Genomic DNA, 24,368 nt, shown 5'->3' with positions numbered 1-24,368 from the left:
TTGACCATTCTGACACATAGTCAAGGTCTTTTTGTAGAGTAGCAGCATTCTCAGTAATGTTAAATAGTTTTACATCATCTGCAAAGAGAATGCAGTTGCTTATAATATGATCGCAAAGGTCATTTATATAAAGTATAAAGAGTGTGGGTCCTAAAACACTGCCTTGGGGGACACCACTGTTAACAGGTGCAGGATTAGATAAGGCGTTCCCTATTTGACTACTTGCTGCCTGTTTGATAGGAACGCAGCTATCCACTTATGCAAGAATCCGGAAATACCATAAGATTTTAGTTTTAGAAGTAGCTTGTCATGTACCACTGAATTGAAGGCTTTACCAAAGTCTATATAAATTGCATCTATTGATTTACCCTGCTCAAGTTTTGAAGTCCATATGTTTTTGCAGTGTAATAGTTGAGGATTGCAAGACATTTTTTTTCTAAAGCCAAACTGCTTGTTAGAGAATAGGTTGTTAGTCTGTAAGTAGAGGGTAATGGATTGGTTTATGATTGATTCCATGACTTTGCAGGTGACACAACATAATGAGATTGGTCTGTAATTGGTCTGGAAGATATGAAGTCGTATAAGATATAAAACCAATCTATATTTGCATGATGGTAATATTAGTTGAGTGTATCTATTAAAGATATTTACTTGTTGTAAACCCAGATCAAATGTGACACTGATTTGCCTAAAGCAAAAATGAATTTAAGCAAGGTAGCATATCAAGCAAGCAAGCAAGCATATCAAATAACTGACTATCTATGGAAAGTCATCTAGGTCATGGTTGTCCCTAAGGTCCTTTTTCAAAAGGTAATTGGGCCTTGTTTTTCCTTGAAAATGTTTTGCTTCTCATCCAAGAAGCTTCTTCAATTCAGTTCTGAAGAATCTTCCTGGATGAGAAGCTAAATGTCTTCAAGGAAAAATAAAGTCCAGTTGCCTTTTGAAAAAAAATCTTTGGGACAACTAACTGACTGACTAACAGGAGAATCAGTTTAGTGCAGCTCTTAAAAAGTATGATAGATAGATAGATAGATAGATAGATAGATAGATAGATAGATAGATAGATAGATAGGGATGGATGGATGGATGGATGGATGGATGGATGGATGGATGGATGATGGATGGAGAGAAAGAGAGAGAAATTGTACATGCTGCACTTTAGTATTCAGACATAAACATTTTAGGTTTTTTTATTGCCAACTAATATAATCCTGTTAATTAGTTTTAACATTTACATTCCTTTGTATCTAATTATTTGCCTTCATAGCATTACCATTATTTCACTTGTTATTGATTTTAGAAAACAGCAATACTTTTTTTAAATCTATGCTTTATAACAACTTATACAGTAATAACTGCAGAAAATGCTGGTCAGTGACCGTAATAAGGTCCAATCATATTAATCAATCTTAAAGTCCCTCAACACTGTCAAACTATTACTAAATCTGCACTACTATTAATCTTCTCATAGTTCCCATCACCCATCTCCTTCCACTTATGACTGTATGACTATAACTTTGCTGCTTGTATCCTTACGATTTATATTGATATTGATTGTTTCCGGATTGCTTATTTGTTCCCTATGGCTATCATTGTTGTACCTTAGAATTCTTGATGAATGTATCATCAAGAATGTATCTTTTCTTTTATATACACTGAGAGCATATGCACCAAGACAAATTCTTTGTGTGTCCAATCACACTTGGTCAATAAAAAAAATTTAAAAATCGATTAAGTTTATCCTAAGTACATTGTCAACCCTCCTACTTCATTTATGCTTATGTTTTAAGAGTAAGAATTATAGGGGAAAAAGTGAACTATAATAAAACAGCTATCCTTGTCTCCTCTTCCATAGGGCACCTGTATGTTTGCCCTGCCTGTTGTTGTTAGTTGTGAAGTCATGTCCGACCCATCGCGACAACATTCCTCCAGGCCTTCCTGTCCTCTACCATCCTCTGGAGTCCATTTAAACTCATGCCTACTGCTTCAGTGACTCCGTCCGGCCACCTTGTTCTCTGTCGTCCCCTTCTTCTTTTGCCCTCAATCTTTCCCAGCATTAGGCTCTTCTCCAGTGAGTCCTTCTTTCTCATTAGGTGGCCAAAGTATTTCAGTTTCATCTTCAGGATCTGGCCTTCTAAAGAGCAGTCAGGGTTGATCTCCTCTAGAACTGACTTGTTTGTTCGCCTTGCAGTCCAAGGGACTCGCAGGAGTCTTCTCCAGCACCAGAATTCAAAGGCCTCAATTGTTTGGCGCTCAGCCTTTCTAATGGTCCAACCTGCACAGCCATACATTGCACTGGAAAAACCATAGCTTTGACTATACGCACTTTTGTTGGCAGGGTGATGTCTCTGCTTTTTAGTACGCTGTCTAGATTTGCCATAACTTTCCTCCCCAGGAGCAAGCGTCTTTTAATTTCTTGGCTGCAGTCCCCATCTGCGGTAATCTTGGAGCCCAGGAAAATAAAATCTGTCACTACCTCCATTTCTTCACCATCTGCCCTGCCTAGTGCACCACAAATGGTGATTTCGATTAGAAAAACCTGATAGGGAAAAAAAGTTAAACCCTTTTCCTGATGTGGCAAAGGAACGAGGGGAAAAGGTTTATATTATTATGCCTGGTGTTTTGTAAATACAGACTAGCCAGCCACCAATTTCCCCTGTGTTCTTTTACAGTAGCATAATCAACCTTCCATTCAATTCAGCCTGCTTTGACTTGTTTTCTGTGCTACCCTGCTTTGTTGAAATATGAATAGGCTTAAATTACTAAGCAAGAAACAAACCAGGATTTATAACTTCCCCCAAAGTTGAGGAGTCAATTAGAAAGCAACATTCCCACTGTACTAACCTGTGACAAGATATATTTACTGGAACTAATTGCCGTCTTGAGATGATAAAGAGACAGCTTTATTTTGGGAGGCAGCTTAAAATAAAACTCTTTAATTAGTAACCATTATCTTGCGAATAAAAGATTCATTGGTACCAAAGCTTTACGTCGAACTAAAGGATGCCTTTGATTCCCTACTGGGACTCCAAATGTAAAGTTTAAAATGGAAATTAATGCACTCGGTTCATTCATGAGACTCCGCAATCTTATTACTGGGTTAGGTGGTTTTCTTATTTTTATTACTGTGTTCTTATTTTTCAGGTAGGATGAATTTCTGGTATGTTTCCTTACACAACTTATGTCGTGTCCCACTTCTCCACTGACGGCCAGGTCAGGGAAATCCGAATCAGGCTTGCCTCTGCAGCTCTGCCCAAAGTCCTAGCAAAGTCCTCAGAGCAGGCAGGAGACCAGTAAGTGACTTCAGCAAGATAAGTTCGACTTTGCCTGACTCAGAGACTGCCAGAAAGCAGATCCTTTATATAGGCCATGGGGTGTGGCTCCATGACTCAGCACTCATTAAGGCCTGCCCCTCCCTTCCTTCTGTTGCCTCCGCCTATCCAATCTTCTGATGCGAGGGTCACTCCAATCAGCTGTTGTTGGAAGTAAACTTTTCTCAGGCTCACATGCTGTGGAGGAGGGGGAGGGGTCTAGCTGCTCCGTTTGCCTGGGCATGGAGCCAGGGCTGGGGCCGGGGGGTGCTCCCTCCTCTGCAGCCTGCTTGGGCATGGAGCCAGGGCTGGGACCGGGAGGTGCCCCCTCCTCTGCAGCTTGTCTGGGCATGGAGCCAGAACTGGGGCCGGGAGGCATACATTCCTCCGTGTTCAGGAGCAGATAAGCAGACCCCGGCTGCGGTGAGAGCGGACAAGACACAACAACTTATGTTCAGCAGGTTTTGATCAGGGGTGAATCCAGCAGGTTCTGGAGAACCGGTAGCGGAAATTTTGAGTAGTTCGGAGAACTGGCAAATACCACCTCTGGCTGGCCCCAGAGTGGGGTGGAAATGGAGACTTTGCAATATCCTTCCCCCAGGAATGGGCAGCGAATGGAGATTTTGCAGTATCTTTCCCCTGCCACGCCCACCAAACCACACCATGCCCACCAAGCCACGCCCACCGAACTGTTAGTAAAAAAGAAATGGATTTCACCACTGGTTTTGATATGATAAAAATGTGTGCTATTTATTTTGAAGAGGCCAAGGGAGCGTTTCTCAAATTACAGGCTTTGAGTTTTCTTTGCTTTTCTGCAGCTATTTTGTGCTTTCCAACAAAAGTACTGCCAGAAGATCAAGAATCTTTCCTGGCATGAGATGGAGATATAAAGCTAATATAAGGTGGGAGATCAATCAAAATTGGATGCATGTTTTAGGATAAATTAGTTTGAGAAAGTTTGTCATTGGGAGGTTTTTGCTTCTTTGTCACAACATTATATGATGTATATTCTCCACATTAGTCCAAAGCTTCTTAACTCACCAAAAAGGATTGGCGATGTCCCAAAAGTGCTTTTCACTATGAGCTGGATGACTAAGAATCTTCATAGACATTGGACGGCATTGGTTAGTAGTCACAGGAAAAAAAATATGGACTCATTTTTCCATCTGCCTTCCAACCTGCCTTCCATTGAGGACCTGTATACTGCACGAATCAAGAAGAGGGCCGTGAAAATATTTACAGATCCCTCACATCCAGGACATAAACTGTTTCAACTCCTACCCTCAAAACGACGCTATAGAGCACTGCACACCAGAACAACTAGACACAAGAACAGTTTTTTCCCGAAGGCCATCACTCTGCTAAACAAATAATTCCCTCAACACTGTCAAACTATTTACTAAATCTGCACTACTATTAATCTTCTCATAGTTCCCATCACCAATCTCTTTCCATTTATGACTGTATGACTGTAACTTTGTTGCTGGTAATCCTTATGATTTATATTGATATATTGACCATCAATTGTGTTGTAAATGTTGTACCTTGATGAACGTATCTTTTCTTTTATGTACACTGAGAGCATATGCACCAAGACAAATTCCTTGTGTGTCCAATCACACTTGGCCAATAATAAAAAAAATGCTATTCTATTCTATTCTGTGGATGTATTTAATTTAGAATCAGTACCAGTGATGGGTTTCAAAAATTTTTATTACCGATTCTGTGGGTGTGGCTTGGTGGGCATGGCATGCCTTGGTGGGTGTGGCTTGGTGGGCGTGGCAGGGGAAGGATACTGTAAAATCTCCATTCCTTCCCAACTCCAGGGGAAGGTTACTGCAAAATCGCCTTTTCCTCCCAATCAGCTGGGACTTGGGAGGCAGAGAATAGATGGGGGCAGGGCCAGTCAGAATTTTTACTACCGGTTCTCCGAACTACTCAAAATTTCCACTACCGGTTCTCCAGAACTGGTCAGAACATGGTGAAACCCACCTCTGATCAGTACCATACTCAAAGATACACATCCCAGTGGTGAATTATTTCTACACCATATCATTCATTGGCACATAACTTGTATTATCAGAAATAACTTTGCACATAAAGTTGTACAAAACATTTTATCCTGATTACGGAGATACGTGTCCCAGCTTCAATCATAGCTGAAGAAAGAAGCAGCATGTTTACTTCTGGATCTTTCCCCAACCTCTATCTTAGCTACATTCCTACATTTTGGGGAATGAAGGTTGGGGAAGACTTCAAGTCAGTTCCTGCATAGAAGAGCAAATATGATGATTTCAGGGCCTGAAGACTAAAACATATGAAGAACAGTTGCAAGATTTGGGTATGTCTAATTGAGACCTTTGAACTCTGGTACTGGAGAAGACTCCTGCAAGTCCCTTGGACTGTAAGGCGATCAAACCGGTCAGTCCTAGAGGAGATCAACCCTGACTGCTCTTTAGAAGGCCAGATCCTGAAGATGAAACTCAAATACTTTGGCCACCTAATGAGAAGGAAGGACTCACTGGAGAAGAGTCTAATGCTGGGAAAGATTGAGGGCAAAAGAAGAAGGGGATGACAGAGAACGAGGTGGCTGGATGGAGTCACTGAAGCAGTTGGTGTGAGCTTAAATGGAATCCAGAGGATGGTAGAGGACAGGAAGGCCTGGAGGAATGTTGTCCAAGGGGTCACGATGGGTCAGACGCGACTTTGCAACTAATAACAAAGAGAAAAGAAGGACTAGGAGTGACCTAATAGCAGTATTCCAATATTTGAGGGGCCGCCACAAAAAGGAGGGGCTCAACCTATTTTCCAAAGTGCCAAAAGACAAGACAAGAAACAATGGATGGAAACTAATCAAGGAGAGAAGCAACCTAGAATTTTCCAACAGTGAGAACAATCAACCAGTGGATTGGCTTGCCTTCAGAAGTTATGAGTGCTTCAACACTGGAGGCTTTTAAGAAAAGTCTGGACAGCAACCTGTCTGGATTGGCACAGGGTCTCCTGCTCGAGCAGGGGGCTGGACTAGAAGACCTCCAAGATCCCTTTCAACTATGTTATTCAGTATTCTATATCTTATATCACTCAGTTGTCTTTATGTCTGTCACAGGAGTAGAACTCATGATCTTCTATTTTCTGGCTTTATCCCTTAACTACAATACCAAACTGCCTCTAATATTACTACATTATCTAGATAGAATAAACTGTGCTAGGACAGATCATCATCTTCAGAAAAAGGATGGCAAATATATTTCACAAGATAGTACTTTTATTTTTTTAAAGCTAGTTTATCTCGATAGAGATGCCTCTTTCTTGGATGGTCCAAGTAATGGACTACTATTTTGAACAATTTAAATCGGAGGCTTCTTAATGCCATGTTAGGTTATTTATCCCCAGAGCCAAGTACTGCTCACTCTGTTTGGCAGCTGCTTCCCAGGATATTGCAGCTCATTAAAGTGGTCTACCACAGCTCTTTTGGCATGGGAAATTCTTTTGTTTTTCTATTTCATCTTGGCTTCTCTCTCTCTCTCTCTCTCTCTCTCTCTCTCTCTCTCTCTCTCTCTCTCCCTCCCTCCCTCCCTCGCTCCCTCTCCTTCTCCCTCCTCTCTCTCCCCCCCCCATCTCTCCCCCTCCCTCCCTCCCTTTGTAAGGCAAGTGGGAAGATTTGGGATGTGATCTTAAATTTGGAAACCCAAGCATTATTGAAATGCTTCTTCTTGCCTGTTCATATCTTCCGGAGGAAGAGAGAAGAACCTGCCCCACTTTACACTGAGGGGGGAGCTGTTTAGAGAGAGACTCCTCCTTTAAATTTCTGGGAGTCCTTCTCAGCGAAGACCTCACCTGGAAAAAAAACACGATCCAGGTGGGCCAGGAAGGTCGAACATTTACTTAGGGTCTTGCGTAAAAACAGGGTGGAACAACAACTGATGACTTTTTTTTACCAGTCCACAATAGAAAGCTTCCTCACTTATTGCATTACAGTACGGCATGCCGGTTTGACAGCCGCAGATAGAAAAACATTACAGAGGGTGGTGAGCACAGCACAACAGATTGTGGGCTGTCCCCTGATACCACTAGATGAGATCGCTAGGGCTCACTGCTTTAGAAGAGTGAGGAGAATTCTCAGGGACGACTCACACCCTGGTCACCACTTCTTTACCCTCCTACCATCAGGAAGGAGATATACAAGCATAGCCAGCCACACAAACAGGCTGAAGAACAGTTTTTATCCATGGGATGCAAAATAACATCATAACTAAGTAGTCCAATGGACTTGCAGGCCGGCGCAATGTGTAACATGTTCACACGGGTGCAATAGGACTGGGGTTTATGTTAATATGATTTATTGGGTTAGGGATTTTCTGTCTTCACTGTGAGTTGTATTGTGTTGGAGGGGGTGCACTGAGGGAGCTCAACCAATCTCATTGTACATACATTGTGCACTGACAATAAAGATTTGAATTGAATTGAATCTTTTTAGTATCTCCATGTCAAATCTCAGTTCTTTGGTTTGGTTCTGCAACCCAACAACACAGTCACAGACTTCAACGGATAATTAGAACTGCAGAAAAAACAATGGCTACCAACCTGCCTTCCATTGAGGACCTGTATACTGCAGGAGTCAAAAAAAGGGCTGTGAAAATATTTACAGACCCCTCACATCCTGGACATAAACTGTTTCAACTCCCACCCTCAAAACGACAGCTACAGAGCACTGCACACCAGAATGGAGAACCTACAACTTCTGAAGGCAAGCTGTTCCACTGATTTATTGTTCTGTCAAGACATGTCTCCTTAGTTCTAGGCTGGATCTCTCCTTGATTAGTTTCCATCCATACTTCTTGTCCTGCCTTCGGGTGCTTTGAAGAATAGGTTGTCCCCCTCTTTTTTGTGATAACTCCTCAAATATTGAACGATCTGGCAATCTATTAGATGGTCTTAAATGGAAAGACTGGTGTCAGTGTGCCACTCAACAGCTACTGATGGGATTATATCAGTGGTGAAATCTGAACCGGTTTACTACCGGTTCACTGGCTGCCCTTGCGCGCTGTGCGCGCACATGTGCAGTGCGCACCATGCACCAAATGCAAGGTGTGTGCGCATGCAGTGCACACCAAAAGGAGGCATGGGGTAAGTAGAACAGCACACGGGGGGGAGGGGTGATCAGCTGTGGTGCACTCTTTTTTTTTACTTTTAAAAGCATTTTTTTTACAACCTAGTCAGGCGAATAGGTTGTAAAAAAATGCTTTTAAAAGTAAAAAAAAAAGGCTCTGATGATCGCGCGACTCAGCTGTGATCGTCAGAGCCTCTTTTTTACCCTTTAAAAGCATTTTTTACAACCTATTCGGCCAAATAGGTTGTAAAAAAATGTTTTTAAAAGTTAAAAAAGACTCTGACAATCAGGCAGCTCAGCTGTGATCTTCAGAGCCTTTTTTTTTAACCTTTTAAAAGCATTTTTCAAAAGAAGCAGGATGCGGGAAAGCGGGCGACCAGGCATTGGGTGGGTATGGGTGGAGGGCCAGGGTTTTTTGCTACTGGTTCTCTGAATCACCCGCCACCATTGCTACCGGATGGGCTGATCCAGTCCAAACTTCACAATTTTACCCCTGGATTATATTGATCCTCAGTCTAGACCTTAAGGTTCCTAACTTTATAAACTAGCTTGTCTTTGTGTCTCAGCTTTATGGCCCATATATCCATCTGTGATGAGGTGGGGGTAGTAGCAGTATCTCCATTCAGCATTCTTAAGAGTATAAACTTAATAGCGGGGTTTTTCCAAATTCATACTGGAAGTAGCAATTTTGTGAACAGGCCTTAATTTGCTTACTAATTGTTTTATTGATTTCCAGGCAAAGTTGATCAGACTTATTGCAAAAGAGCACCATAAAGGAAGACCTGATGATTACTATTCTTTTCACAATGGAATTCAAGGATAATTTCAGGTGGAACTTTATATGGTATGGTATGTTAATTCCACTTTAATTATCTAAAGACTGCAAGATGCATTTATAGATAGCAGCCAATAAGCCTATGAGGTTTCGTTGTTTGTTTTTATATGAATTTTTGGAAGGTACTTTAGTTGTTTCAATTTCTTGCTTTCTAATGTGGAGGAGACAATAAAAAAACCAAATGAGTCAATGGACCTACAATACTACACCAAAGGATGCTAGAATCTGTCTTCCTGAAATATCTATTTTCTGTTTCTGCTACCTTGTCAGGGTAATGATTTAAGAGCTGACCAGCTGCTATGGTGATGTAATGCTGGGAATGAGTCAGCAAGATTTTTGGGCGGATATCACTTTAAGAGCCTGTATTAGGGCTGTATCTCTCTCTCCCTCTCTCTCTGTGCTTCCGTGCTGTAATTGCTGAATGCTGTTTGTTTGAAGTCTGACTAAAGTATGTGTATGTATTTATTCTTTGTAGATAAAACCACTATTTAAATACAAACCTCTGTTTACTGTATTTGCTCCTGGGTTGTCTGACACAGTCACACTGTGCAAACTCCTGAGGTGGGTTTCAGCAGGTTCTGACCAGTTCTGGAGAACCGATAGTGGAAATTTTGAGTAGTTCAGCGAACCGGTAGTAAAAATTCTGACTGGCCCCACCCCCATCTATTCTCTGCCTCCCAAGTCCCAGATGATAGGGAGGAAATGGGGATTTTGCAGTAACCTTGCCCTGGTGTGGGGAGGGAATGGAAATTTTGCAGTATCCTTCCCCTGCCATGCCCACCAAGCCACACCCACCAAGCCATGCCACGCCCACCAAGCCATACCCATAGAACCGGTAGTAAAAAAAAATTAAACCCACCACTGGCGAACTCTGACATATCTCATCATAAGAACCAAGCAATATGGATCTCTTATATACCATGTTTCCCAATGTTGCCCATCTTTTTCTTTTTTCTTTTGCCACCAAAAAAGGAACCAGGTCTTATTTTGGGGGGTGGGAGACAAAGCCATCCACTGACTCACTTCACTTGTGTGCGTCGCCCCCAGTCTCCTTTTCGCTGTCAGAGGCCTTCAGAAACTTCTTTGGCTTTGGACAGTTGCAGCCATGCCTCGCACACCTCGGTGTTGTGTCTCGTCCGATCTCACCACAGCTGGGGCCTTCTTATCTGCTTCCGAACACAGAGGAATGTCCTAATATGCCTCCCAGCCTCAGCCCTGGCTCCATGCCAGACAGGCTGAAGAGGAGGAAGTATCTCCAGCCCCCAGCTCTGGCTCCATGCCCAGGCAAACGAAGCAACTAGACCCCTCCCCCTCCTCCACAGCATGTGAGCCTGAGGGAGGTCAATTGCCAACAGCTGCAGACTGGAGTGACCCTCGCGTCAGAAGACTTGATAGACGGAGGCAACAGAAGGAAGGGAGGGGCAGGCCTGGATAAGTGCTGAGTCATGGAGCCACACCCCATGGCCTATATAAAGGACCTGATTTCTGGCATTCTCTGAGTCAGGCAAAGTCTAAACATATCTTGCTGAAGTCACTTTCTGGTCTCCTGCCTGCCCTGAGGACTTTGCTAGGACTTTGGCAGAGCTGCAGAGGCACGCCTGATTCAGATTTCCCTGACCCGGCCGTCAGCGGAGGAGTGGGACACGACACTCGGCCCATTTGTTCTGCAGCTGGTAAGGCTTTCCTGAAGGCCTCTGCAGCCAATAACAGAGCTCCAGATTGACTAGTACCAATGATGTTACCTAGTTGGGTAACGAAACGTCTACAAGAAAACAACCAAACTCAAGAGAGCACCAAAGACCCTGTTGTAGTCCACCCGCAGCCTGCGGAGCTGGCAAGGGAGTCAGACAGCGATGAGGCTGAGGAAAAACATGTGCCAGTCCTGGAGGCTGGGGAAGGCCCGGATGAGGGCTCTGCGTTGGAGGCAGAGGTGGGGCCAGGGCCATCTGGGAGTGATGTGCAGACTCCAGAGCCTCCATAGACTGATAGTAGTGAGGCAGAGGAACAGGAGGAGCCTGTTCCTAATACACGCATGAGAAGAGCTGCCAGAAGGCAAGAGCAGCTAAAGCAAAGAGGATGACTCGGGAGTAGGGCCAAGAGATGATGGGCCCCTCCCATAAGGCTTAAAAGGTCAACAATGGCGTTTGGGCTGTTTGCCAGAAAACAATGTTGATAGCTTCGTCTTGTTGCATTTGTTTTGTATTGGTGTCTTCTGAACTTTTGCCAAGAAAGGCCTTTGGCAGTTTGCCTAATTGGACCAAGGTTGGTGACAGAACTGAGGAATTGTGTTGGGAGGCATTTGCTTTAATTTAGTTGGACTACGCTGAGAATGAGTTAATTCTCAGCTGTTCTAATAAAGTTCTTTTGTTTTTACACTGACTGAATTTCCTACTGCCTACTTGGGCCTGGGTCGCAACAGACCCTTCATTTCAACCCTGAGCTACAAATATTCTCATTTATTGGCAAGTCTTTTTTTTATTACTAATACTAATTTTTAGATAGAGGATGTGTCAAAACTCAGGGCATCAGGTATACAATAGGTTGATATGGATAGATCTGAACCTATATCTCTGATTCTGCGTCATTTGTTAACAGTATTAAACAAAGGCAGAAAGTTGCTTTTTTTTTTCCGCTAGAGCATTTAAATGGACTAAGCGCTATACATAATTCAAGATATAAATGCAAGCTTTGTCCCTAAGCTTATAACTCACACATACGCAAACACACAATGTAAACTGAAGACAAAACCTGAAGATGAAGAGATGCTTTGGGTCCTGCCTGAGATCAGAGGGTTCCTTCTTTCTTAGCTGAATGGAAAGTTGTGCTACATTTTTTTATCAATTGGCTCTTGATCCAATGGTCAGTTATGGAGTCGATTTGTCCTTTCCATTACAAGGATGTTCTTCTCATTTGGCCCCATCGCTAACACCTAAGCATCTTTCATTGTATATTGTATTCTGTAACCAGGATATTATATTGTTTTGCAACAGATGGAGGCACAGAAATAACATATTCTATTAAAAATTGATGAAAAAATATGGGGGGAAAAGCCTGCCTTGCGCATTCATTTAAGATAGTTAAATTAGGATTTGATCCAGTTGAGTGTCATCCGTAGAACAGAATCCAAATTTTTAATTTATTTACTGAAATAGTTAGCCAATTTAACTTTAAAACAAAAAAGTCAATAAGTTGAAGGAAAAATACTTCTTTATTTTTTTAAAAAAATATGACCTACAGTTCATCCTGCTAAAATTATGATCCATGACAATCCAAAACATTGCTATACAGGTGGTCCTCAACTTACAACAATTCATTCAGTGACAGATCAAAGTTACAACGGAACTGAAAAAAGTGACTTAGGGCCCGTTTTCCATACTTATGATCACTGGGCATCCCCATGGTCACATGATCAAAATTCAGACACTTGGAAACTGGCATGTACTTAGGACAGTTGCAGTGTCCCAGGGGCATGTGATCATTTTTTGCGACCTTCTGACAGGCAACTTCAATGGAGAAGCCGGATTCACTTAACCATGTTAGCAATTTTACAACTGCAGTGATTCACGTAACAACTGTGGCAAGAAAAGTCATAAAATGGGGCAAAACTCACTCAAAAATGTCTTATTTAGCAACAGAAAGTTGGGGCTCTGTTGTCTCCCTAAGTCAAGGACTACCTGTAGTAAGCTGTAACACATACATGGGGTTTTTTTTTTAAGCAAAATGTGATGAATTCAATAATTCTATAAAATAGAATTATGCTATATACAGTATACCTATAAATATACCTATATAAGGTATATTTTATAATGCTATAAAATATACCTTGGGTCAATTTTAATTTGAGGAAAAAATCCTGACATATTCCTTTAGAACAACCACCTCCTCAAAACACCAAAACCCATCATATTTCAATAACAATATATATTTTGTTTTAGAAGACAATTTGTAAAAATTACAGAATAACACAGCTGGAAGAGACCTTGCAGGTCTTCTAGTCCAACCATCTGCTCAGTCAGGAAACCTTCTACCATTTCAGACAAATGGTTGTCCAAAACTTCCAGTGTTGGAGAATTCACAACTTCTGCAGGCAAGTTGTTCCACTGGTTAATTGTTCTCACTGTCATGAAATTTTTCCTTAGTTTTACATTGCTTCATTTCTTGATTAGTTTCCATCCATTGCTTCTTGTCCTGCCTGTAGGTGCTTTGGAAAATAAGTTGATCCCTTCTTCCTTGTGGCAACTCCTGAGATATTAGAACACTACTATCATGTCACCCCAGTCCTTCTTTTCATGAAACTAGACATACCCAGTTCCAGCAACTGTTCTTTGAATGATTTAGCTTCCAGTCCCCTAATCAACTTTGTTAAGATAAAAATTAAGTATACTTTTGTATAGGGTGCATCAGACAAAAAAAAAGGATTTTATACTATACTGTTTTAAATGGACAAACTTGATGTAGTTACATTGGGAATAAATCTTCCTTTATAATCTAAAATCTAAAAATTAGTCCCCTTTCTACCTTTCATTCTGCTTAAATGTTTTATTTTGAAACATGGACGCCATAAATATTTTCACAATGCTTCCTGATACTTTGAATGGACACATTTAAATAAAAATAGCCTTAGAAATTTTGTTTTGCCAGCTTTGACTTAAAACTAGTGGAATTCTTATACAGAAAAACGAGTACTTCCACATACTGTGATACTGTCTTCATCTCTAAAAGAAAAATCAAAGAAATATGAATATGAGATTGCCATATGGATCATCAACTGGACCACACATAACATTATGTGAAAAAAGTAGAGTGAGTATATTATATATAAAAAAGGCTTGCCTGGAAGCACACAAAGTACTTAACCAAAACTCTCTTACTGAGTAATTCAGTTGTCAGAAATCCATAAGCAGGTTCCAGAAATGAAATAAATTTACTTTGTTCTATCTTTTGTATAATTGGTCACCATTTATTAAGGGCCACCATACAGTTCGTCTTGCTCATTCGTATTAGTGCTTTCGTAATTAAGAAGAAATTATTTCCTAGGGAATATCAGTGCAGGGTTGAATGCAACGTGCTTGAATGCAACGCAAAGTGCAAATGCACATTGCCATGCAATGCAAAAATGAAGAGCAATATTCTAAATATAAGCCAAAGGAAGCTGGAACATTTTAATTGGATTGCCTGAATACATCCTACTTCCTAAGTACTGTAAAAGAAAAGTTAAGGGCATTGGTCTGAGAAATTAAACCTTGGGAATCCAACCTGATTTCTGACTACTTACATTAAGAGTGAGACTGCCTTCAAGGGAATTTGTCACAAGAACATTAGTGTTTGAGTTGGCCTAGATAAGGCAAAAGCATTGTGATCCTTAAGAGTCACAACCTATGGATGAGACATAAGCAATAAGTAAGAAATGTGACTCAAACATTCAGAATTCTTCAAATTGGTTAGAAGAGTTTATAAAACCTTGATTGCATAACCCAGCCTTCTCATAAACGGACTACTATTCATCTAAAATATAAAATACATATGCGGCTTTTTTTCCATAGTTTTTTGTAGAAAATCAATATAACACAGGACATTGGCTTTAGATTGGAAGGACATGAATTTTATATTTCACCCTGATATAGTAGCTAGATATAGATAGATATATAGAGTGTATGTAGTCCTTCATTTAATGTATTTTCTATAATTCACTGTTATTTAAAAGGCAACATGTGGGCTTAAGACTTACGTATCCTTTTTAGTTACATTTATTGATCAAGAGATTAAACATAATTGGACTTATTTTAAGCATGTTATGTTTCTGGTCCTGCTCTATATTTTCCCTATAAATGTATTGCAAAAGAGCATTATGCCCTCAAAATAAAAAAAAAACACTCTAGATTTAAAAATTGTTAAGAAAGGCAAAAGAATGACTGCCAAGCAAAGCAAAAATAATATCAATAGTAATAACCACTTTGAGTACAATTTCAAAATATCAGGAGCACCACTTCAATACCATTGACATTGACAGAATCAACACCAGTCAACATCTGCCTATCTCAGGTTCTTGAGAAGGAAAAAGGAAGAGGAGGAGGAGAGGAGAAGAAGAAGAAGAAGAAGAAGAAGAAGAAGAAGAAGAAGAAGAAGAAGAAGAAGAAGAAGAAGAAGAAGAAGAAGAAGAAGAAGAGGAGGAGGAGGAGGAGGAGGAGGAGGAGGAGGAGGAGGAGGAGGAGGAGGAGGAGGAGGAGGAGGAGGAGGAGGAGGAGGAGGAGGAGGAGGAGGAGGAGGAGGAGGAGGAGGAGGAGGAGGAGGAAGAAGAAGAGGAGGAGGAGGAGGAGGTGGTGGAGGAGGAGGAGGAGGAGGAGAAGGAGAGGAAGAAGAGGAAGAAGAAGGAGGAGGAGGAGGAGGAGGAGGAGGAGGAGGAGGAGGAGGAGGAGGAGGAGGAGGAGGAGGAGGAGGAGGAGGAGGAGGAGGAGGAGGAGGAGGAGGAGGAGGAGGAGGAGGAGGAAAGAAGAAGAGGAGGAGGAGGAGGAGGTGGTGGAGGAGGAGGAGGAGGAGGAGAAGGAGAGGAAGAAGAAGAGGAAGAAGAAGAGGAAGAAGAGGAAGAAGAAGAGGAAGAAGAATAGTAGTAGTCAATCCTTTTAGTGAACTTCATACTGGCCAAATCTGTGATTATCAAGTGTTCCAAAATAATTTCCATTGCTGTTATGAAGTTGCAAAGAAAATTCCCCAAGTAATTGGTCTTGACCAATGTAAATAATGCCCATCCTTTTCATTTACATCTGGTTCTCCCCCTGAACTGCCTACTGGGTTGCATGGAAGTCAGAGCCTAGCACAAAACCGAATCCCCATCTATCAGTATTAATCTCACACTTTACTGAGGCGCCATCCATTTATCTTTCCGACACAAATTAGAAATTCAAGAGTTTTAACAAATGAGCCTGCAAATGTAAACTTATTAGGCCATATATTTTTACTACACACTGTGCAGTGCCCTCCACAAAGCTGTCCCTTCAGAGAGTGTTTTTCTATTTTGTGTTATTGATGGCAGCTAACTAATCACATTTTTAATGTTGTCTTTGGGGAGGGTTGTTTGAGTGCATGGGCAAACTAAACTACCCAGAATAAATCTACCTTATTAAATGGTTGAAATTATGTGTCTTTTACGATGAAGAAACTCCCGAGCATTGTTACATTTGCTAACCTGCTTTCTCTCCCCTCAGAAATCAGAGACTTGGATTAATTAAAATAATACATCAAAACTGGGGATTGTACAGAACATGTCTGGGTATGTGAGAATAGACAAGAAAAATTGGTTAATTGGTCTCTTTATCCCTCTTCACATGCCACCTCCATTGTAACGGGAGAAAGCCTTAAAGCTTACCAAACTACCATTGTGGCCCAAGGAATAAGGGGCCTAGGAAGCTACAACTTCTCACCCTCAAGGCCATGATGTCAAATGGAAGACCATCTTGGTATCTTTCGCTGAACAGAGAAACAGCTTTGCTTCCTCCTAGGAGACAGAAGATTAATTCTTTTTGACATTTCACATTATGATAGTATAAAATTCTTTCAGAGAGGTTCTTGCGAAGCTTCTTCTCTGGTAATATTGTACTGCAAACTAGAGCATACAAAACCTTTGCTAGACCAATTCTTGAGTACAGGTCATCTGCCTGGAACCTGCACTGCATAGCGGACATAAATACAATTGAGTGAGTCCAGAGATATTTTACAAGAAGAGTCCTCCACTCCTCTGCTCATAATAGAATACCTTATGCCACCAGGCTTGAAATTTTGGGCTTAAAACAACTTAGAACTACGCTGCCTTCACTCTAACCTAAGCATAGTACATAAAATTATCTGATACAATGTCAATGACTACTTCAGCTTCAACCACAACAGTACATGAGCACACAATAGATGAGCACACAATAGAAACTTAAGGTAAACCGTTCCAAACTCGATTGCAGAAAATATGACTTCAGCAATAGAGTGGTCAATGCCTGGAATGCACTACCTGACTGTGGTTTCGCCCCCAAACCCCCAAAACTTTAACCTTAGACCAGTGCTTCTCAATTATTTTGTCATGCCCCCCTAGGAAGAAGAAAACATTTTTCGCCCCCCCCCCCCCGCGACTGTAAATAGTATCATTATTAAAAAAAACGAGGTCAAACACGCCCTCTTTACGGAGCCTCACTATTTGAGAAGCACTGCCTTAGACTGTCTACTGTAGACCTCATCCCATTCCTAAGAGGTCTATAAGGGGCGCCCATAAGCGCACCAGCGTGCCTACCATCCTTGTCCTAATGTCCTCATTTATTTGTATCCATTTCCTGCGTTCATATTCATGTTTGTACTTATACCTGTTATCTCGTACATGTTTGACAAATTAAATAAATAAATAAAAATAAATAAAATAAAAAGTTGATTGTCTTGCTGACCTTACCCAAGTCTTCAAATCTATGTCATGCGAGGTTCCTCAGGGGACCAAGTCAGTTCCATAAAGATGGATCAGAAGATCATACCTTGAGGTTCCTCAGTCCCTGCTCTTCTGGCCTTGCTCTGTGGCTCCACCCTGAACCTAGTGCTGGAGCTTGTTTGCCCTTTGGCATTGCTGGATTCAAATCCAGACTGCTATTTCAGACAGAGTCCATCAATCTCCCATTGGATTGCTTGGGAAGAGAACCCTTTCTATATTTGAAAAAATGTGATAAAGTTCTTGAGTAACTGCACTACTAATTCAGCGGTGGGTTTCAAAAATTTTTTACTACCTGTTCTGTGGGCATAGCTTGGTGGGGAAGGTTACTGCAAAATCCCCATTTCCTCCCAATCAGCTGAGATTTGGGAGGCAGAGAATAGATGGGGGCGGGACCGGTCAGAATTTTTACTACCGGTTCTCTGAACTACTCAAAATTTCTGCTACTGGTTCTGCAGAACTGGTCAGAACCTGCTGAAACCCACCTCTGTACTAATGGCAAGTAAAAGCTTGCACTAAAATTTTGATTGTATGTGTGTGTGTGTGAGAGAGAGAGAGACAGAGGGAGAGAGACACAGAGAGAGAGAGGGAGAGAGAGAGAGAGATTTAACATGTTACTTCAGCCTTTCTCAATAGGGTGCTTTCATATTTCTGCCTTGAATTAATATCTAGGTTAATGAAGGTTTCTACTCATCACCACAGCCTCCAAAATGGCTTCCTACTCTCTCTCCCATGAAAGTAAGCCCTCTAGAAGAAAGAGTTTAGCTTTTTATCCCCACCTTTCCTGCCATAATCCTAATATGCCTGATAGAATTTGGAATGTATTTAAATAGCAATCAGAGTTTACTTTGAAGATGGATGTTGTGTTTTTGAATAAATTAGTTCTCAACATGGCTAGCCAATGGACAGATAATGCTAAGCTTCACACACATTTGGGTTTACAGGTCGTGCTTATATGGCTTATTTTGGCTGCTATGAATGCATGTGTTACAATTTCAGATAATCACTTATAGCTTATGATCACAAAGCCAGCCAATTGTGGCTTATTCAGCAAACTATGATTAAATTAAACTTCAGCTTATTGAAGTGTATGAGTTATGTCTCTCTCTCTCACAAACAAGTCTAGCAGACCTCTGCTGGATGGATGAGACCTGGTGAGCTACTTTACAGGGCAGCTGGAACAGTGTTTTCTGGAAAGGAAAGGAATATTTCTTTTGTTTGGATGCGGTCATAATGACCTCCCTTTTACTTCAATGCTCTTTTAAAAGACAGAAGATGTAAGTGGCTGGATCTTCTTAGTCAGCAACATAGGGTCTGCTTTGTTTCTGTTGTCCAGGGGAGTCACAAAAATACTTTTTTTAAAAAAAAACACCTCATCAATGTTGAGAAGAATGCAATTGAAAAATTGGAATGGCTTGTTGGAAGTGACACAACAGAGTTATGGGGTGTTCAGATGCCCCTTCCCCATCTTTGTATTTTGATTAAAATCCTCTGATAATGTCAGCGCTTCTCAAGGAGAGCATTATTTCTCAGCACCCGGGTGGCACAGTGGCTAGAATGCAGGATTGCAGGCTAACTCTGCCCATAGCCAGCAGTTCGATCCTGACCGGCTCAAGGTTGACTCAGCCTTCCATCCTTCCGAGGTCAATAAAATGAGGAAACAGATTGTTGGGGGCAATAGGCTGATTCTGTAAAACTGTCCTGAGAAGGCAGCTGTATACCACTATGGGGCAGTATATATAAGTCTAATAAGTTGTTGCTATTGCTATTATTTTATTGTTGAGTGTCTGTGATCCAACCACGTTCTTATAAAGTCCACTGTAAAAAGCTTGAATTCTTCCAAATCATCCTGAGATCCTCTTGGTCAGAAGTCACCCCTATCTATGCATATATTAATTCTGATAAATGGATGCCATTGCCTCAATTAAGAGCACAAATGCATTTTTTAAAAACTTTTTCTTTTGTTTGAGGCTCATTCTTTTTTGAATTGCATTTTGTTAAAGCTGGAAAGCTTTGGGAGGCCTACAGCCTGTTATCTAGCTCTCCCAGTTGACAAAAATGGGAGTGATTTAAATGAAGAGAAATAGATTTTACTATCCCTTATTCTTACAGTATAGCATTTAATCCACAGCTGTGATTAAAAAGGGAATCATGAAGTTAGTTCAAGATTTTTAAAGATACTATTAAAAAAATGGGAATTTAGCAAACTGACCAAACTTGAAACAAACAAACCTTGCCAAGTTAAACTTTTATAAAAGGACACTTGTTATGAATACAATCTCTGCATACTTTTTATCTCTTCAAACAGGATGCTGAATAAAATTCTCTCTCCAAATAAATTCACAGTGTAAGCCCAGATCATTGTATAAGTTATTTATATAAACCTTTGTGACAGCAGCATCCATGAATGTGTGCTAAATTAAAAATATAAAGGTTTTGTGATTTATTCAATAACTGGATTATCATTTTGGTATCTGAGTTATGCCATTATTTCCAAGTTCACATTAACCCATGTGAGCTAATAAGTTAGCATTATTATGTTTTTAAATGACACTGAAGATACGACATCCCTTCCATTTTTTAAAATTTTGGTGGTAGTCTCTTTCTGGTTTTTGAGTACTCTTTACCATGTGTTTGTACTTCCAAAAAGGTTTTCTAGCAACCAGCTGGTTGTTTCTATGGTGGCAGAAATCCCCATCAGATCTGCTGCCATCAGGAGAGTTGTAGGATGAACAAGAAAACCATCTACTCAGCGGAGTCTGAAGCGTTATTAAGAAAATTATTAAGACCCAGCAAGACTTCCTCAAGTGGAAGATCTGATGTTTGTTAGAGGGCTAAGATCGCAGAACTTCTAATGAGAATGGGATTGTCTGTAGAAGTCCCTCTTCTTGGTCAGAAAAATCTTGAGTTAGTGTTAATTCCTTGCTAGCACATCAATAGATTTCTGTGGTAGAGATAGTCCTCAACTTATGACCACAATTGAGCCCCAAATTTCCATTGCTAAGTGAGACAGTGAATTTAGCCCCATTTTAAGACCTTTCTTGCTACACTTGTTGAGTGAATCACTGTAGTTGTTAAGTTAGTAACCCTGTGGCAAAGTGAACTTGGCTTCCCCATTGACTTTGCTTGTCAGAAGGTTCCTAGAGGTGATCACATGACCTTGGGACGCAGCAACCATCATAAGTATGAGCCAGTCACCAAGTGTCCCAATGTTGATCTTGTAACCATAGGGATGTTGTGATGGTTCTGTGAAAAATGATCATAAAACACTTCTTCAAGTGCCTTTGTAATCTCAAATCTTCATTACATGAATGGTAGTAAGTTGGAGACTATGGCACCTGTAGTTTTAAGTTATTTGAATATGGATGCCTTTGAAATTACGAGGTTCGAATGAGTTGTTAATTCCAATGTAAGTCAGCTAACTAGATGTAGATTCAACCCTTGGAATCCAGTCTATGGTTGGCCAAAGATTTATGTTGTAATTAATACTGAGAAGGTAGATTATGGATTTATCTGAGGTCTAGTGTAAACAAAACTACCATCACTTTTTGTTTTTTCATCAATTGCTTCCCCCAAGTTACAACACCCATCATAACAGCACATTAAGCACACAGGGTTATAAGCAGGAGAGAAATAGTAAAGCTTTATTTTAGAAGAAGAACACCAGGACAACAATATTCTGATTGCATTCTGGTCAGTGACTGTAATACAAATTTCCATACAAATTTTGTTAAAATGAATCACTGCAGTTTTTCAGTTTTTCTCATCCATTCATCAGATTGACCAATGGGGAATCTGGCTTCCCCATTGTCAGGAGGTCACAAACAGTGATCAAATGATCTCAGGATACTGCAACCGTCATAAATACATGCCGGTTGCCAAACATCCGAATTTTGATCACATAATCATGGAGATGCCGCAACGGTCATAAGTGTGAAATACGATCCTAAGTCATATTTTTTTTTTACAGTGCCACTGTCAACTTTAAATGGTCATTAAACAAACTGTTGGAAGTCAAGGACGACCTGTATTTCATAACAATGCTGTCGTATTACCATTTTTATCTAGGCTAGGTTTCTGACCAGGTTAACTAGGAGCTAGTTACAAGCAAGCAAGCAAACTTTCAATGGAACTTGGTATGGAACTTCCAAGTTTTTAGCCAGTGAACAGAGTTCCAACAGTGAGTAGATTTCTAACAAAGAATCAATCATAGTCCATAGCAATCAAGCTGCACGTGTGTGGAGGCTTTCCATTTTCATACACAGTCAGAAAGAGTAAGCATTGGGGAGGGAGAATATTTGCGCAAGTGAACAGGGGCAAATGAGAAAAATCCCAGCACAACGCACAGGGGTACTAATGGAAGCGAGAGAAAGGACTGCTGTTAATCAAATGTCAATAGTTGTCTAATAGGAGGGTAAGAGGAAGCTGCAGGCTTGAGACCTAAGGGAACGGAACAAAACAGTTTCCCACTAATATTAGTTCAAAAATTAAATAGATTGCTAGACTTGGTACATATCTTATGTCACTTCTGTTCAAACACTCTGTCGGACAATTTCATACTCTGGACAAGAAAAAAATAGAGTCCAGCTAAAGGTACACCTGATTCATTAGCTTTTAGAAACTCAGTTCATTATGGAAACTAAAATTCTGCGACCTGAGCTGGAAAAACGGATGCATGCACAACTCAAATGAGGGCATCACCCTGTCTCTGAAAGACAGTAAAAAATTCAGTCCTTATAGGCATAATATCCCTGTGTTAATTAAGTTCTTTCATTTAACCATGAAATGGTTTTGAACTAATTGGGAAGAGACAAGTTTTTGTTCCTAACATTGTATATTCTCCAAAGCATCGTACTTGGTCTGGCAACTCCTGGGGATCCTTCAGACTTTTTCAAAGTAAAACAAATGTTTTTTTAAAAAAATTCTTAGTTTTAATTTATAACACACACACACAAGGGGCAGGGTGGACCCTGATTCATATATCTAGTATACATTCCATCACTTACCAAGTATACTTAGAATTAGCAATTACAGATAGAATATTATTCATACTTGTTTCATATATACATGTCCAGTGGATTCAGTTCACCCAATGAGGTCAGTTGAAATGTGAGGTAATCAAGACAAGAGTTTCTGAACATACTTGTAAGTCTTCTTGGCCTTGTGACTGTTTTATTATATTTCTTGAGCAAGGTGTAAAGAAGACTCTGACTATAGAACATAGTAATGAGAAAACAGCATTCCTTAAAATCTGCTCAAAGAAGCAGATTGGCAGTGATCTCTTTTAGCTGACTATGAATGAAAGTACCAGTAATATATCAATAGTACCATATGAAAATTTGCAGACTCATAACAATTTTATGCTGTATTTTTCATAGAAAACATTTTGGAGATGAGAGGCTTAAAAGCTTTAAAGAGATCTGTCTCACTTCTATAAAAAAATAATCTATAAAGTCAAGCCAATTGGAATTCAAAAATAAATTCAGAGAGGGAAAACAATCCATTTATTTCAAAACAACGTAAGATAGAGGAGCGAGGGGTGGAAGGAGAGAAGCAACTGGATTTCAGCACACAACTACAAAAGGAAAAAAAATCAATTTAAGAAGATATGTCTGCAGTTGTCTTACAGGTTTTTAATTATGTGTTTGTTTGCCATGGTGGCCTAATTTAGTCAAGTAGATGAGGCAACATTAAAAGCTAGTAGGAGAGGTAAGTAATCCCTTGGGCGACCAGCTTGTGCATATAGTTTAGAAGGTACATGCACAGTAGCAGAAAGCTACAGCAAATTTGAGATGGGGGCCTGCATGATGAACAGCAAAAAGCTAGCAAATCAAATTTTTCACAATTAGTTGAACAACAACTGTGACAGGTTTGGCGCTTAACATTTTCATTTGTGCACTCAAATTTGGTTATCTGTCCTCTTTTATGCAAATGTGATGTGACAGGAGAAGCTGAGAGCACTCAAGCAGGCCGATCACTCACAACAGGAGCTGGAGTCCTACAGCTGAGAAGCTTGGATTAAATGGACTGAGAGCTGATGGAGAAGTGACAAGAAACAGTCCTGGAAATCTCATGAACTCATTTAAAACTTCTTCAAAAAAAAAAAAAAAAAAGACACATAACTTACAATTATCTTTCACATTCGTACATCAAAAACCCAAAAGATAAGAAACAAAAATCAGGTCAAGTCTGTTCTTCATTAAATCCAATACATTGTTATTAAAAATTATAATTGGGTTATGCTTTGCTTTAAGAGTGGCATTGTGTATCAATGTCGTAAAGAAACAGATGAATGAAAGAAAAAGGTTGTGAAGAAAGAAAGAAAAACATGACAACTTGAGGTTTAGTAAACTGTTGTGACCCAGGTTCCTGGACCCAGACTCCTGGACTCGGATGATTCAGAAAATGAGGGAGAAGACCTGGCAAGCCCTGCTTCTCTTGAGCCCTCTCCCTCCCTGGCACCCACTCAGAGGGAGGGGCCGGCAAGGCCTGATTCTCCCGGGCCTTCTTCTGATTTGGCAACGCCCCAAGAACAGTTTTGGAGGGACGCAAGGTTACGAAGGCTTGATCGGCGTGCGCAGCAGCGGAAGAGTTGGGACAAAGCCAAGTCATAATTGTCATGCAGTGACATCTGCAGAGACTATAAATAGGAGGCGG

General features: G+C 40.6%; 1 long non-coding RNA gene across 2 annotated transcripts; it reads right to left on the bottom strand.

Moving 5' to 3' along the window:
* Positions 1-10,923: 10,923 nt before the first annotated feature.
* On the bottom strand, positions 10,924-24,077 carry LOC131199200 (uncharacterized). Of its 2 annotated transcripts, XR_009155294.1 has the most exons (4): positions 17,677-24,077; positions 16,620-16,748; positions 14,532-14,632; positions 10,924-13,971 (listed from the first exon to the last, which is right to left on the bottom strand). It is a non-coding gene; the product is annotated as an uncharacterized LOC131199200 (long non-coding RNA). The 2 variants fall into 2 exon arrangements; XR_009155293.1 differs by lacking the exon at positions 17,677-24,077 and having other exon boundaries at positions 10,925-13,971; positions 16,620-17,338.
* Positions 24,078-24,368: the final 291 nt, after the last annotated feature.

This window comes from Ahaetulla prasina, chromosome 5 (assembly GCF_028640845.1).
Source record: "Ahaetulla prasina isolate Xishuangbanna chromosome 5, ASM2864084v1, whole genome shotgun sequence".
Classification (NCBI taxonomy): Eukaryota; Metazoa; Chordata; class Lepidosauria; order Squamata; family Colubridae; genus Ahaetulla; species Ahaetulla prasina.
Note: the sequence above shows the minus strand (reverse complement) of the source record. Positions and strands in the feature narration are given on the sequence as shown.